The following is a 17834-nucleotide window of genomic DNA, read 5'->3' as shown; positions in this document are numbered from 1 at the left end:
GAGAATATAATCATGCCAGGATGAGAGTTGGAGATTCACAGTCGACGGTCACAGTTGTTTGTGCGTGCTTTGTCTATCCTTTCTTTCTCAAGATGCTTTGTTTCCCTGAGCGGGAAGCAGACCACACTGTTTCATCCCTTGACTTAGGAGCCTTGTCTGAAATGCAGTGTTTACAGCAATCATCCTCCTGCTGGTATTTAGGTACTTTTCTTTTACTTTAAATTTCTTAAAATCGGGGAAAAAAAACACATAAACTTATCATGGCATATCCGTGTTTCTCCTCCTGATGGATTTTGGTTATATTTGTGGCATAGCACAATATCGGGTCTGGTCAAATGTGTGATGTTGCCCTTAATCATTGCAAATCACAAGCAAGTTCTTTCTTCCCGAGGTGTGAGATCTACAGTAGTTATTCCTGTTCAGTACATTCCCAAAGAGAAAGTATGAAACCAGGCAGCCAAATTAATATCCCAATTCTGTGATGACATGCTGTTGTTTTCCATTTTGAGTTCTGGTGAGACGACATACTAGATTCCTGTTAAGATTTTACTGAACTTTAAAATGCTCTGTGCTGCCTTGTGAAGTGAGGTTTTTTTTGGAAAATGAGAGAAATTTTTCAAGAGCTTGTGGTTCCTGCTCTGTTTTTCCAGTGTTAGAACGACATAAGTTGCATGGGTTGTGAACATGCTCTGTTTTTATTTGCTGGATCCATTACTATCGTTTGCTCAAACAGACCAAGTTGTGGGCCCCGTTTTATATATATATAATATAGGGACCAGTATATTTCAGTAAGACAAAGTTATTTTAATTTTCTATGCAGAAACCGTTAATAAAGTTTTGTTTTTCTCTGAGTGGTGGTCTCAATTCAGATTTGCTCCTCTCTGGTGAGTTGGTACTCCTGCTTGAATTAGCTGCTCAATAACATCGGAACTGTACAGTGTATTGCCTCTGTTATAAATGCATTCAGTTTTTGATTTATCAATCACTTTATAGTTCATCATGGACATTTTATATATTAGGTTATATGCTCTGTACCCCTAATCAGTATTGTTTATTTTTGTGTTTTATGTTTGCAATGTCATAAATATTCAGTATTGCACTTAAATGTTCAGATCATCACAAGTTAAATATGGAGTTAGATGTGACGATAGAATGACAGGCCAAAAGGATTTTCTCTCTCAGTGAAGAACTTGTAAGTGAAGCTACTAATTATCTTAGGAAAATCATGGTTTGTGAACATTTTTTAAAACCTCCAGGTACATGTACTGTATTGGTTAAAAATGGCTTTGAACCGCTTTCTAAATGAGGAGGGGGCATCTTCTTCATTTGGGAAAACTGGCTGCGTTTCAGTTTTTGTCGCCTGCAGCCAGTGGTCTTTGGTGTGTGGGTTTCTGGCCGTCTGGAGGGCAGGGCGTGATGGGACGGGGTTGAACTGCCTTCTCAGTAATGTCAAAAACGGGGCCGAAACGGGCTGAAAAAGAAAAGCCCAGTACTGTAACATAGGCTTACCATCCTCTGAATTTAATTAGAGAAATTATAGAGAGAAGATGAAAAGAGGTGACATTCCTCATTGGAATTCCTTTCAGGGCTGTTATAGACTTTGCCTTCAGAATGTTCCCATTTTCATTGTGTTGTACTGATGATAATTTAAGTATTAGGGGAAAATCCATTTATAAATTAAACAAAATGACTTGATATCCATCAGTCCCTTAGTTCATCAAGCTGTTCAAACATGAGGAAGATTGGCTGGTCGGCCTGGGTCTTCGGAGAGCTCTGGTAATTAGATCTGCGAAGGATTTATTCTTTGCTGATTGGGGCTTTAAATTAATTGAAGTTCCACATTTGTGGTTTTGTCCTTTTTGTGCTTTTTTAGAGGAGATATTTCATACTCGTGTGTGGTAGAGTGACGGCCCAGGCAGGAGTGGTTTCCAATGTTAATTTCCTCATGAGAAGTTGAAGAATTTAATGAGCGGGACTGACATTGAGATTTATTTGTGTACACAGGGACTCATTATTGTTCCGCTGTAGTATCAGGGAAAGGGCACTGAGCAGTTTTAGGGCAAGAAGTCTTTTTTTTTAATGAAAGCCTCAAAGAACGTACAGTAGGTCTAAGAGAATGCAGTGCAGTTAGAGGGATAAATACGTTTTCATTGTGCTTTGCTGCACACTTTTTTTCTTAAATTGTAGTTAAACTTCAGCTGAATCACAGTCAGCAGGTCATCACCCAGTCTGGGCTGAGAACTTTATTTGCAATATGTTCCATCTAATATACTGTATATAAGCACCTGTCTTTGGCAAGACCTTGATATGATCATATAAATATTTACCATTACACATTTTTTTTCTTCACAGTACAAAGGAATATATGTTAAAACTCTTTATATTTTACATAATTTTTGACTGTGTGTATTTTAGAGCTTTCCTTACAAAAACTGAACACATTCTGAACATTAAACAAAAAAGCTGATGGCTTCCTATTCCACCGAATGATAATTTATAAATCAGATTCAGGACTCTGCGAGCTCAAGCATATAATTACCTACATTATAAGACATATTTATTTAAAATCATCTGTCGGTTTATTGTGTATACGATGTACAGTAGTAGTTTTCTCCAGTTAATTTACTAATAGAATTCCTAACTTTAAGCTGACTTTAAGTTAAATCTGTTTAGATTTTTTAACTTGTTGCAGTGTGTTTGAGCATTAAAGTTATGCTTATTGTGTCATATATAACATTATATATATATATTGTTTTCTGTATTTTCATTTTTTTATGAAAGTTATGTCTATATTCACTCATTTTTATTGAGCATGCCTGGAATCCAAACGCAGCTGTGCCACATGTGTGTAAAGAAGATTGCAATTGCAAAAGGTGATCCAATTCTCTTTTCGTTGGCCACAAATAAGCAAGCAGTCCAAGCATGTAGCAGCTACAGACCGGCTAGGAGACACGGCTACACTGTGCTGAGGGCCCATCTTCGGTAAGAGAATGGTCTGGAGGGGCTCTGTGTTTCAACTATGTATTTGTGAAGCTTCCGAAAATGAGAGTGGGGTCACCTTTTGTGGTTTTTTTAACACTAACTAAGGGCAATTATGCCATTATCGTCTTTTTCTGCTCTAATTTATCTTTCCACGCACGGCCACTCTCCCTCAATCCCCCTTCTTTTTTCTCTTTCCTCTCTGACACGCTCACAGAATCCTGGTAAGATTCAGGCAGGGAGGGGTGTAGTCCACTGGCTGTGAGCCTCAGGGCCTGTTACCTACAAGACCAGTTCAGAGCATTATTAAAGTGTGAGCATCACATCCCTGTTGAAATGGAGCAATTCTTTAAGTGGGCCTAATTTTCCACAATAAGACCCTGAGGAGTAGTTAGGTTTTCACCCCTGGCTATTACTAATTCTATACATAATTGTGCCAAAAGCCAAGATAATCAGACTAGAGGTGTTGCTGAAGGGTTTTTAATCAATCTGGGAAGTCAGAAGTGTGGCTCTTCTGTACTGTACCCACTGTTTATACATATATTTAAAACCTTCTGTTACCTGGTGCAGACAGAGACCACTGAGGGCTGAGCATACCAACACTCCTCCTATGACTACCACAGGAGCTACTGGTTACAGTGATAGCAGAATTAAAATATTAGTAAAATCTGATAATCTGCTGCTTAACTGTTTCACTTTAAAACAGTTTATCAGTTTAATCTTTATGTTTAATTTACTGTGCACATTTTCCAGTAGCAGAGAAATCTGTTTAAACAATATTATAAATGACTTAAATTTAATTTTGAATTATCCAGAGGTAAAGGGAGGCTAAATAAGGATGATTTTTTAAATTATTTTATACATCTTTTATTGTATTTTTAAAAAGCAGATTCATTTGTTGAATGTTTTGTAATTGTAAATGTGTCAATTGATTCAAGTTCATTTACTTGTATTTCATCTTAACTTTTACATCAGTCCCATGATTATAACAGTTGTAAATCAACATTAATAGGATTTAACAGCGAGATTTCAACATGTGAAATCTTTACAGCAGGTGTAATTAGGCATCATAATTCTTTACATTAATACTGCAGTTTCAATACAGCTATTCAAATTGAATTTAAACTTTGAATGTAACCCTCATGAAATTAGTACATAAAACAGAACAGCTTTGTTAATGTGCATGTGATTTGCTAAATAAAAATGTACAGTATAATTTGATTTCTGTCATAGCATTTTACGTCAGGTGTAATGTTATTAACCTAATTTTTTAAATGTCTTTGTTGTTTTTTAATGGTCGGGGTTATTTTAATTTTTACAAAAGCAATCCCAAACAAGCAGTGAAAAACAAAGTGCTTGAAGTTCCAACCACACGTATTATTAATTTAGATCCGTGTAAAACTGTGTTGTTGCTCCGATTTGATGTGCGGTTCTGTCCCTCAAGGTTTAAGCATTATTATTTTCCATAAATTCCCACAATATCTTCAATGTACTTGCTGTTGTTATTATTATTGTGCCATAAATGTTAATGAAGAAGTAAGTTTATCTTTTTTGGCATTAAAAGAACTATGGAACAAATTTTAGTACCTCCAGCTATTAGCAACTGCTGTCGGTTGCCTCGGGTTCTATAACCCAGTGCATCCCAGTAGGTGAGACCTTTGATTTTTCCTGTTGCTTCTCTAGCTTTTAACAGACTTCAGCGGCTTGTGGCATTTGATATGCAAATCCCGATCTTTTCCACTCGCCCCAAACTTTAGTTCGTGATCAGCTGCAAAGAGTAGACTGCTCTTTGCCTGGGCTGGTAGGGACAGGGTGCCATGTTTAGCTCAATATCTTCACTCATGCAGACGCTAGCTACCAGGGAGAAATTTTGGAGGGTGCAAATATAGTGTCAGCTCCTCCATTCTTAAGCTCCTTATAATTCTGAAAGCCCCAAGGAATTTAGACTTGATGCATAACATCTATTTTAGTTGCCTCAAAAAATAAATTAAATGCTGAAGACTCCCTGAGATTAAGATTTGTTAATGTTAGAAGAGAGTCATAAAGTTTGTCCAACGAGATATTTAAATACATCGCAGATGTCTGTTTTGAGATTCCACTGAAAGCGTATTCCCTAGAAGCTTTGCATTGGAAATAAAAATCAAATTTCCCCTTTCTCTGTTGGGTTGGAGGTCAACTGCTCGAGTGACAATGGCCTAAATGTACGCATCTAACTGAACTGGGCTTAAAGTTTGAAAGAAGACTGAAATGCATGAAGGAATGGTGGGGTGTACCTGTTGATGGAGCTGCCATACATCTGCCAAAAAGACACCCCATTACTGTCATCACATATGACATGATCAACTAAATTCAGACCCTAACCATAGTAGAATCATCCCATCAAGATACTCAAAGATAAGATGAGAGATGTTCCCCTGTACGACTTTCAGCATTCATCCATGAATATGAGCATAAACATTGGTGTTCAAGACATGAGACATGAACTGAAGAAATCAATTCTTAATATCCTTTCATCGTGATCCAGCCTGCATTCATAGCCATTTGTGTGTGAGACATGGATTCATACTGATACCCTGGAACTGCACAAGAGCTGTTAATGAGTAGGCCAACATCTTCTGGAACTGGTAATCAGCTATTTCAGGGATTCCTAATCAGGTCCATGGGACCCACACACCTGCTGGTTTTCATTTCAGATCATCTTAATTACCTCTTTGAAGCCTTAAGTAACAAGTTGCTTGATTAGAATGTTTGTTTGTTTTTCTACTCAGAAGTTTAGGATTTTATTTTACTTCGGAAATGCAACTGTCAAAAGGAGACCCACTGTTCAAATTAATCCAGTTATTATGTCAAGGGTTCAATCGTGTAAATGAGAGCCCTCCGTTAGAGAGCAAAATTGTCAGTTTGATCAAAAAGACCAGCAATGGAGCATAAGAGCAAGGGCGACCTTGGCAAAGGTGTTACTTCACTGCAGTGCTTCGTCTAGCAGGTTAACCTCTGACCCCGCAGTTCAAGCCTGGCCTCAGCTGTTTACTGTTTCGGATTTAAAAGGCACGTCTTCATGGCCCTGATGTTTGCAGATGCTGAACGCCAGAGAACAAGCTGAAAAGCTTGATTATCTTGAAGTTACACAAAGTGGAAGTTGTTTAAGTATTCTGAGGTTAATGGAAACTGTACTGAAAAGAGCTTTTTTAAAGATTTTGCTGTTAATTTACAAACATTAACAGAAATGTGCTTCACTTCATTAGAAGGGATCTCTTGCATCTTTATATTTGCTCTGTTTACCTTAATTTTGTTCCCTTTACCATACAAATCAATCTGCTATTACTTTAAACTAGAGGCATCATCAGTGTAAAATTTGAACAGTACCTTGAAAATGCAAAACAAATTATTGTTTACTGTTTGCTTTATCAATAAAAACCTGATTTGATTTAATCAAAGTATTATTAGATAGATCCAATGCCTCCCAGCAGATATGTCTGAAAAATCAGTGTGGGTGACATATGTCCATCAAGATATTAAAAAACAGGCAGAATCCATCATTATTTCAGCTTCATTCACCTGTTCAGTCAAATATGATAAGATCTGTTCTCTGTATCTCTGAACAGAGTTTGGAGGAATTTCACATTAAACAGCTGGAGAATTTTGGTGGGCCATGCTCATGGGTTATTTAAATATTACATCCTCCCCATTTCTCCTCATTTGCATGCTATTAAGGCAAACCAAGCATTCCCAGGAAATTTAGAGAAAAGAAAATACCAAGGTGCCAAGTACAAGTGTAGTTCATGGCAAATGAACGACTTGAGTAAGAGAGACGCACATATAATCTGACACATTGCTGTGAAATACATACAATTTGAGGAGCAGAAATTGAATCACATGTATCTAAAAAACGGAGCTTTGTTAGGATTTATTTTGTGGCCACTGTAAAGGTGTAAACATGGTTTATTAATTTAGTATTTGTGCAACACATATATGTTTGCTTGTAATAAGCCCGAATGACAAATAAAAAAATGTTTCCTCTGTGGCATTCCATATCTCGAACTGGTTAATCTGCTGTAAGCTACTTATGCTAATTTGAGGGGCATTAAGCCATTGGAAGGTTCAGCCAAGAGCAGTTATCTGTTAAACCTGACTGAGTGTTTTTTAGGGAAGGGAATCACATGGTAAATCATTGTGTCATTTGTCCTCTGGGTACAGACCTGTTTCTCTGCTGCTTCATCTTGCAGCTCGCTGTTATTATTATCATCTCTGAATTTTTATCACAGCTGAAAATGCTGTGGTTTTTTTCTTTCTTTCTTTTTTTTTTTTTTGAGCTTCTCTCACCTTAAGATTTTTGAGTGCCAAACAGTTAGGTGTGGCTTGGACACTGGATATTTCAGTCACGTCTTTTGAGCAATAAGTGACTGTTCACTTCCAGTATGTTTTTAAAAACGCTTCTCGTTTAGTCAAATCCTAATAATAATCATTTGGTTAGGAGAAGGAATAGTGTCTTAAAACGGTGCCGATATTAATTACATTCTGTTGTGTTTTTTTTGTTCAGAGTAACTTTGCAGGTCTTTAAAGATGAGGAGTACAGCCAATGGTGATTCCTTGTGTTTTATTGTACTTACTGTAAATATCCCTAAGGGTCCCAAAGTGCTCTGTAGGAGGGAACTTACTTCATCCACCAGTGAAGCGCAGCCCCACCTGGGTTGCATGCAGCTGCCCCACTGCACAGCAGATCAGGTGCAGAAGTACTGTAAGAAACTGCTTCAGGAGCTCAATTATGGGGGAGCTCTAGGGAGGCCAGATTGCGCAAGCCCAGGGTGGAATTTACCCAGGACACCAAGCTTCACTTCCTTCAGCTATGGGATCTTATAATAACTAAGTAGCCAGGACCTTGGTTTGTCTCATTCAAAAATGGGCACATCCTATACACAGTGTACTGTACTGGAGCTTTGATTCTGGGGAAGTTCTGGGAGACTGGGAATTGTGCCACTTGATGGTCATACAAAACACCACTTAGATCCGTACGTTTTCGAACTGCTTTATCTGATACAGGGTCGCGGTGGGGAGCATGTTGTGAATCAATTAACAGATTGTTTTGGCAGACATTTTCAGTTGTATGGCCGGACATAAGCCACTAATTCTGTGAATTGATATGACCATAGTTTGCCACAGCGCTTGCCTGGACATTATGGTAGATCCACAAGTGGTTATAGAGCACGCTAAAAAAAAAAAGAAAAAAAAGAAACAAGTTCGCTTCATTCCATGGTTTAATCCAAGCGAAATAAATAATAAAATGGGACAGGTTCATTTCTTGCAGACTCCCTGTCTGCTGACACTGAGCCGCTGATTCTCATGCATTTTTATGCTCGGCTCTTTCCATACTTGAGCGCGCTCTGTTGCACAGTTTATACAGGTAGCGATCCCAGGCAGCTGCGCGCTGTCCTGGCCGCGGCTTTAGCAGAGTGACGCCCCACGGTGAATGCAGACCAGCGGAGAAGATGGATACTGCCTGCTCTCGGAGAGGCGGGTTCTCGTGTGAGGAGGGAGTCTTACACGGACGGCAGGAGACAGGCCGCCCACCAGCAGCCTGAACTGCAACTGAATAGCTCTGCGCTTTGTGGAATGTTAACATGCAGAACCCAGAAAAGTGTAACACTCAAAACCTCAACAGGTACCATCAATAAGATGTTTTGTTGTTTGCACTGTTAAAGCTTAAAGAGTTCATGCAGTACTTGTGACTGTTGACAATGGATTAAGGCTGAATAACTCTCTGAGCAGCTGCTGTTCTGTAGAAGCCCTTTTGTATTTATATATTTACTTTGACACACTGCTTCTGGATTCCTCATTGAGCTCTGAGCCCGTACCCTGACCCGGCCTTCTGAAACTGAGACAGTGTTTTAGCTCTCTGGCTCATTTGTCTTCATGCCTCTTCATAGCAGAGATCAGTAGGATGTAGTTAAATAGCAAGCGAGCCCATTACAGTTTGTATATTATTCTGTGCAGTCCTATGCATGTAGAGATGGCGGATGCTTGTTAAAGCTGAGCACATTATGGCTCTTTTCTGCTCACATGACAGTAGGTCCTGATCAGCCAAATGCTGTATGTGGAACATACAGAAATTTTTAGAATTAAGCGTTGTGGGTTTTTAAAAATCTTATAAGTTCTAAAAAAATGTGCCAGGGATCTGTTTGTATTAAAAAGTGAATCTGAAATGTCTAACACACTGTTTGTCTGTGTGGTAGGCTGATGCTGCTTCCTGACTGCAGACCAAACCCTGCACGACATTTGTTTTCATCCGGAATTCAGACAACTCAGTGGCCACATAAATGATCTGAAATGGTATACTGGCACCGCAAGATTATAGTTTCATAAGTGACGATGACTCTCAGAAAGCACTCAGGATGTGAAATGCGTCAGTGGAGTCGAATGGCTTTGTGCAGCTGTTCGTTTGTTTCTGTGGAGAAAAAGTTTTCTTCCAGCCCTAGCAGGGTAATGACTGTTTGTAGTCACTGTAGAGAAGAATCAAAGGAGAACATCCAACAGATAGTCCTTAAATATGCAGCAAAACAATATCAAGCTGCAGAGAGATGTATTATGTGACAAATCAATTTTGAACATCTATGAAAGAAACACCTCAAGTAAACAGATTTACTATTCTGTGCACAGATACAGTAGCTCCACAGTTGTTTTTGTTACTGTGTCAGCTGCTTTATTTCTGGTTAGGCTGCACTACAGAGTAGGGTGTACTTCACTCAGGATTGCAGCTAGGTTTTGTAGCAAAGGCCGCCAGGTCTAGTTAGATTACCCAACTGCCAAAGTTTTTCTTTAATGTTCATGGATCATACGGAATGCCACTGACAGGCCACTTTGGCAAAAATGTGGAAAAAATAAAGCTAAATGTACTGTACTGTAGCTTTAGAAGCAAAACTTTAGAAAAAATAAAAAAGCAGACCCTGCACTTCACAAGTAACCTGTGTGCTTTGCAGTTGTGCAGGTTTCACATTTCTCCCAGATATGAAATTTTTTGTAATGATGAGTATTAATCATTAGAATCCTGCATAATAATATTAAATAGCTCCGAGAGCCAGATGGATCTAGATGGTAGTCCAAGAAGTGCTTGGCTATTTATTTTAATCTTCTCTTCCCAGTGCTATATTATACCCCTATCCTGAGAAGGTCTATGTAGCATATCAAATGATCTTTCACACTGATCTCGTAAATATAATCTGTATTCTTCTGGAGTTGTAAGACTAAGGTTTTAAAGATAAGCTGAGATGGGCTAACAAGTTTAAAGCTAGTATTACATATTCAAGTGCTCAAGTAAGGAGATCTAGGTTTTTCTTTTTTTTTTGTAATTTAGGCTGTGATCACATTTAAGTTGCAGTCTCCAATCAGGGCTTAGCATTCACTGAAGCATATGCCCCTGGCAATAAGAGGAATGGACTGGGAGGCATTTAAACAAGTAACATCTGACATTTCTTAAAGCCTAAGCATTCCCAGCCTCTCTCAGTGCAGGAGTTTCCAGCTCGCTAAAGCGATTCGGTTGCATAGCAGACAGGATGTGACAGCTCACCGGTTTTGTCGCTGTGTTGATCCCCGTATGAATTACATTCCTGCTTATTTAGAACTTCCAAGCTGCAGGTTGGGATGAGGCATGGCTGCTGTTTTTGTAAGTGCTGTTACATGCTTCATTTGACAAAGTTACATGCTATCTGTACACCCTGAAGCCACATCATTTGTTTATTTGCTTTATCAAATCACAGTCATGTATACAGCTTACAAAAACCATTTTCCAGCCCAGACGTACGTCGCTGAATGCTTCATTATTTACATTATTTACTGCACAGTTTATTTCTATATCCCAGCTTCAGATGATCCATTTTGCTCTTATTGCTCAATTTGCTCTTATTAATCTCTCAATGTAGATGGCTGGGAGATTAAATATAGTCAAATATTTACATATATCTGTAAATAACGGTAAAAACACCAGATCAATCTAATCAAGACATTTTGTGTCTTGTTCTTTTTATGGTTCTAATTAGACCGATAACCGTGCAGAAAAAATGGCGGTGATTTTTCCTTCATACAAGGCCACCTGTTTTGATTGGCGGCATGTGCAATCTTCTGATACAGAAGAGGAAAACACAGCAGCCGCAGCGCAGTGCCTGTGATTGCTGTGCATTAGCAGGAACCTCTCCCGTGTGCCCAGAGCGAGGAGGGAAGGGGAATGAGCCGGGGCTGATGACCTCAACCTGTTCTTCTAAATCTGGGTCAGGCAGGTGAGCCCCCTCCTGAAGCCCCTTGCCAGCCCAGCTCCCTCAGCACCTGCCTTCCTTCACCTTCCCTCTCCGCAGCATGCTGAATGTCAGGCAGGAGGAAGAGTGAATTTTATATTAGCCTTCGGAGAGGTATTTGGGGAACTGTTAATAATGTCACTTGAGCAATTGGCCAAAACCCAGCCGAGGTCTTCTGAGAGCCCTTCTGGCTGAAATACGTCCAGGCTGCCTGGCTTGGGCTGCGGCTGTGTCTGCTGGTGTCTGCGGGGCTGAGAGGAGGCCTGATGTCATCAGGAAAGCGAGAGCAGCAGCAGGTGTGGCTCTATTTTTAGATCTTTACCTGCACTCGTTCAGTGGGTTCTGTTTCTTTCCGAGCCTGGGACCGCGCGCAGCTGTGAGTCTGAGGCATCTGAGGCACGGGATTCGATTTGTTGTTTTTGTTTTGCCATCATTCACTTCACCTTTGCGTTTCTACATGACATGCAGCCATGTTGTATATCCAGGTAAAAAAAAAACAGGAAGAAATAGTAAGAGAATGCATTTTCTGATAATTAACCTTCATATGATTCATTCATCTTCATAATACTCCTCTCGTCTCACGGACACAAATCAAAGCACTCTCTCTGCCTGTATGTTAGAACCATTTGCATTTATTTATTTGTTTTTAAATGACCGTTTCTGGACATTTGTATCAATGAAACACAGTTAATTTCGGCCCGTAGGACAGAGTACTGTAGTGGAGGCTTTTAGGTATTTAACAAATTAGATCATGCCTGCGGTTGCCATTTTCACTCTTGGGTAGTCACTTACCTTAGGTGGTCAATGCAGAATGTTTTTAGAACAGAACGCGTCGTTCATTTATGTGCTAACTGTTCAAACCATTGGAAGTAACAACAAATGCCTTTGAATGTAGTAGGCTTTGCTATCCCCCTGCCATTGAGAATGATATTCATTCCGGTCAGTATCTACTGACAACAGTTTGACACTCTGGGTCAGTATAGGGCGGTGCAGTGGCTCTGTGGCTAAGGATTGGCACCTGTGGCTGGAAGGTTGTCCGTTCAAATCCTGTAGCCGGCAGAGGAATCCTACTCTGTTGGGCCCTTGAGCAAGGCCCTTAACCCCAGCTGCTCCAGGGGCGCCGTATAAATGGCTGACCCTGCTCTCTGACCCCCAGCTTCTCTCCCTGTCTGTGTCTCATGGAGAGCAAGCTGGGGTATGCGAAAAGACAAATCCCTGATCCAAGAAATTAGGAATGAAAGTGGAAAAGTAGAAAGTGGCTTTATTGGCCACTTTATATGGCCAATAAAGTGATCTCTTATAAGCCAGGAAGCCAGTGTAAGCTTCCCCATATGAAGTAATTGTGCTGCATTAACGAGCCCAGCCACAGAGGGCGCTCTCCTAGCCTCAGCTGGCAGGACGGAACTGAGCATGTGCAGGAAATACCAGCTCCAGGGAGAGCTCTGGGTTCTGTAGCACCTGAGACTGCCAGTCCGGAAATCGCTGTTAGAGGCTCTTCAGGTATAAGGGCATGTTTCATTTCTTCGTTACAGAAATTTACAGAAATACAGAAATTACTCCCATGGTGCTGAAGAAGCTTTTGTTTTTAGGGATTGTGTGCTGAACACTATGTTTTGTTCTTTATAATCAATGGTATTAAGTATAAATTGCTATCATTGGTGACTATGCCACTTACTATCTAGCCAGAATACAATAAGTTTTGCCTATTTTATATATACTGTACTTGTAGAAACATAAGCCTGTGTCTTCTTACCTGTTGAAACCTCAGGCCCCAGTCAGTTGTAGACTCTGCTGAAGATTCATCTTATTCTTCACTCTTCAAAATATATTCCAGGAAAAAAAAAAGGGAAAAGTAAAAAAGGTTGTTAAAAACAACCTTCATTTACTTCCAAATTTGAACCTATTGATTGTACAACAAAAAAATATATTTTGATGTGTGTAGCTCTTGTACATATGTCATGGGAATATGAATGTTAATTATTTCTGGCCATTTCAAAACGCTAGAAGGCAGAACCATCTAAACACAAATCTAATTCCATTTTGCATATGTAAAGTCAAAGTTAGCAAAGTCTTTTTAGCATTGTGAATTGGCCAGGGATAATTAATGCTTCCATTCCCATAATTCATAGTGACTGTTTGGTCTAAAAAGGCACCGCAGCCCAGAAAGTTGCCCCTTTACAGATAAATGTCAAGTTTGTAGCTTTAGGATGTCTTCCAAATACTAAATGTGGAATAGCTGGAGTATAAAAGTGTCACACTTTGCACAGTGTTGCTATCAATAATAATATAAAAACGTTAATTCTTTATCCAAGTCATTTTGCCAGCATAGCAGGGCCATCTTCTTTGGAGGTAATGTTTCATAATTTTCCATAAATAATGATGTCCGAGAAGAAATTGCGCTAGTCATAACGCTGGTTAATTTGCCACACGTAAAAAAAAGCTTGCCAATCATTAAAGTTCCTATCACTTCATCAGATAGTTTCTCTGTCAGTTGTATTGGCGGTGCTTTTGATAAACCTGCTGTGTACAGGATCTAGAAATAAACGACTACCCTGATCATTAAGACAAATGTTTTTTAATCTTCTAATGCGTTCATTTATCCTAAGCTTTAATCTTAGCCCTACATTAAGCCTCTTGCAAGGCATAACCTCATTTATAAATATCCATCATTGGCAGCTGGGTTTCATAAATTGGTTGAGTAGAGAGATGAGCACCAAATGGTCCTTCTGACTTTCTTCCCTATCATCATCTTCTTCAAATTCTCCTTCCTCTTCCTCCATAATACAGATGTCACACTGGGGGGTCCTCTATCTGTTGTATTTAGTGAGTATGCTAAAATACTTTTTTTAAAATGTTATTTTGTTTTTTAGGTTAAAATAGACTGAGTTAAATTAGTTGATTTTTTTTTTGTCTTTCTGACATACTGTATTTTTCTGTTTATTGATTAGCTAAGGCATAGCTGTGAAATTGTCCCACATAATTTTGCCAGCAATGGTAAGAAAAAAATAAGTGATTTGTTTCAGTAAATGTCATTGTTGTCTTGTATCGGTGCACAGTATATTTTCACTTTTGTGGGGAAAAAAGCATCTTTGTCTCTTATTGTGTACTCCTGTGCACGGACGAGAATTCACTGCACATTCGTTGATGTTTGCACTTGTTAAAAAAAGCTGACAATGAACAAAGCAATTATTTAGACAGCTGACATTTAAACTAGTTTGAACATAATTATACAGGTGCAGCCAATTACGTTACAGAGCCATTGTGTGGATATTAGAAATCTTTGGCACGGTGTTTGAACTGAACAGAAAGATAACAGAGAACTGATGTAAACTTGCAGAAAAAAATCATCCCTCACTCACCTCCTGCATGAGTAAAAATAATTTATAAAGCTTTTGAAATTACTAAATACTCCCCATCGTCCCTGGTCTTTATGCGTGCACTAAAAAACCTGTGGTAAAATACGCAAATGGACCTGAGAGAGCTACAAAGAAAATAATGACAGCTTAGTGGGACTAAAAGATTGTGAATTCTGTCAAGAGAAAGTGCAAGATCACTTGAAAAGAAGACATAGGAGCTTTGAAAGACAAAGACGGGATCAAGCAGTCTCTAGACTATTAGAAGCCAGTTGTATTTAAGCTTATTTTGCTGATAAGGTTGTCAGAAAGAAGCTTTTTATCAGTCCAAAATAGTTGGAGGTAGTATTATGCTTTGTTCCCATCCAGAATGAGAACAGTGATGCTTTGTGGGAAAATAAAGTCTTTTAATGAAGCTGCCATGATTTTTTTATTTCACACAGGAAAAAGCACATTTAAATTCTCACTCTTGTAGGTTGCTTGTAGATGAGAATGTATAGTGGAAGCTTTAGTTTGTGTCCAGGGGTTTAAACCTGTAATTATATTCTGCTGAAAGGAGCTGTATAGCCCAGTGTTTGTTCTTTGAAAATAAATATCAGTCATCCATCTTATTTGGATTACAAGGTCAAGCTTTAATTGAAATCTCTTAAGGAACCTCATAGTAAATTTAGTAACTTGATTGAGAAAAAAAACAAATAAACTATGTTTATGGTAACCGTTCAAAATGGAACTTCGGATTCCAGAGTGAATTTTGATGATTTAATGATGAAGACCTCCAAGGTTTGTGAAAGAAAATGCACCTTGAAGTAAAGCACTAAGAAACAATAAACACCCTTACAGCAAACTACAAAAAAGGGATATTCTGAATTTCTGCTCATCTGAAATAAAATTACCAGGACAACTGGATTTATGTCTTACCAGTTACTTTCCTTTCTTTTCTGTGGGACGACCATTATATTCTGTGTGATAAACTTTAGCAGCAATCAGAAGATATAACTACCAGACCTGATCTGCTGTAGGAATTGGATTATGGTTCTTAGTGTTCAGCATATAGAATAGATAAAGAATGCAGAGACATTTAAAAGTTGCAGAAATGTTAGTTTTTCCCAGACTAATGGCGTCATTTCTTACACAATGAGTATATTTCACATAATTGTTGCAGTCATAGTAAGGGGTGGTAACTATTACTTGCAAAGTTTTTAGTATTTAGACTGCCCTCTCTTGGAAGTGAAAAGCCTTTGTTGCAATAAATTTCAGATATTTTTAACTAGGTGCTTATAATTCTGAAGAGATAAGAGCAAATAGCAAACAAGTCTGCTCAGAATAAACTGGGAAATTATCGCTAGGGCCCTTCCTCGTGACACAATTTGTCAAACCTGCTGATAGGAAACAAATTCTATTCATAAAGATTTTTTTTTCCAGCCCTCTTGCGATTCGGTAGCAATTCAATTATAGTTTTGTGAGATAGTGAGCCCAGAGAGGGAATCCAGGCTGACAAGAAATATGACAGGACAGTTACAGAGTGTTTATGCAATTAAACTTTCACTGACAATACCTGCAAAATGATGAATGCGTGGGCGGAGGTTTGTGTGCACAAGCAATGCCCCACCAGTATTGCACATTTTTCATTATTATACAACCGTTCAGATCTTCCAGGGATCGCCTGAAGTGTGGTGGCTGAGTGGGGGAGACTGTGAAAGACAGTGAGGCTGAGGCACTGTTCAGCAGCTGCATTTACATCCATTCTATAGGCTCCTGATGTAGAGCTGATAAGTGCCTTTATCACACAGGTATTTTTCATACAGATTAAGATTTACATTGTCTGACACATTTAATGTTTAATTTCTAAATAAATATAGAATAGTAGCTATATTTCACAGGCCCCTTTCTGAGGGTTTTCATATCTGAAGAGTTTTTAAAGCCAGACTAGGTTCTGGTTTAATATTTTCACCTGAAGAATTCTTGTGACTGTTGACTGTTTTGTTATTGAAACCAAACCCGTGTTTGAAATAACAAGCTTCTAAAAATAACAAAGGTGGATTCCATAATATTGCAGAATTAAGTAGGATGCTATATATATACTGTATATTAAAAGCCATACAGATACAGTATATGTGACTTCACATATTCACATAGGCTAACAAGGCTAACGAACAACCCTCCAGAGGCAGCAGGTAAATTCAATTTAAGAAACACATTGCACGAATCTGGAGATACCTAGACGTTTTGTTTTTTAACTGCATTTCCAGATCTGACTAAAATGGAAGAATCGCAGCAAAGCCGGTACAATATGTCTCCACTTTAGTAACGTGAGCCTTCTAATTTTTTGTATTCCTTACCAGTGGTTGGCAGTTCATCTTTGTGAGTCACCACTGCTTGTTATGCTTGTGCCCTTTCAAATCCTAAACCAAACTTATACAACAAGGATTGAGTTCTTTTTCTTCAATAGGTATATTCTTGGAGACAATTGAGCCAAAGGGTTAAGCTAATTTCACCATTAGGGGACATATTGCATTGACAGGGTTCTGTTGTCTAGGTAATCTTGATCTTGTATAGCACAGTCTGACAAGAATAGTTCGTTTCATAAAACGGAACGGGGGATACGTCTGTTGTGCTGAAGCACAGCTTCATTCCTCATTACATGTACTTTTCTATATTTCCATTGAAAAAACGATAAAAAACGCCAAAAACAATGCAAACATGCGGGTGAAGTGTTGATTTTAGTTAGCTTAGAAATTACAGAGGTGTATTTGGGTTTGAAACTAATCCTATTAATTCAAAGTGAATAACAAAGAGGACTTAGACTTTTCCCAAGTTGTTCCATTTATTCAACCTGCTAGTGTTTTGTTCCTCCATCATAATTATTTCCAAGTCAGATCCACTCTGATTTCCTAGTGGACTTGTGTACCTCCGACTAACTTAAAGAACGACGAAGCCAGGATAATTCACACAATTCCTCAGGGGTCATGTTCTCTGTTTTTTCAAGGACATTTTTATTACAAAGCTGATGAAATTTGCATATTAATTCATTTCTTTCAATTTTTAAGATTAAATGTTGTCAACATGTATCAGTGCAAGGCTTTGACAGTGCTGATGAAATGGGTCAGTCAAGCTTGAACATTTTGAGTAAGGCAACCATCTGCAACCCTAGAGCCTTGGTGTAGTTCACCGCCTCTTCTGCAAGTTGATTAAAGCAAAGAACTTTGATTGAAGAAAAAGG

At 38.7% G+C, this 17834-nt stretch overlaps 1 protein-coding gene across 4 annotated transcripts in view; it reads left to right on the top strand.

Moving 5' to 3' along the window:
- The window catches only part of npas3 (neuronal PAS domain protein 3), a 279243-nt gene that overhangs the window by 225248 nt on the left and 36161 nt on the right, over positions 1-17834 (top strand). The gene's annotated exons all lie outside the window — the stretch shown is intronic.

Source organism: Lepisosteus platostomus, chromosome 10 (genome assembly GCF_059453375.1).
Source record: "Lepisosteus platostomus isolate fLepPlt1 chromosome 10, fLepPlt1.hap1, whole genome shotgun sequence".
NCBI classification, from domain to species: domain Eukaryota; kingdom Metazoa; phylum Chordata; class Actinopteri; order Semionotiformes; family Lepisosteidae; genus Lepisosteus; species Lepisosteus platostomus.
The sequence above is the reverse complement of the archived record's forward strand: the minus strand, read 5'-3'. Positions and strand labels throughout refer to the sequence as shown.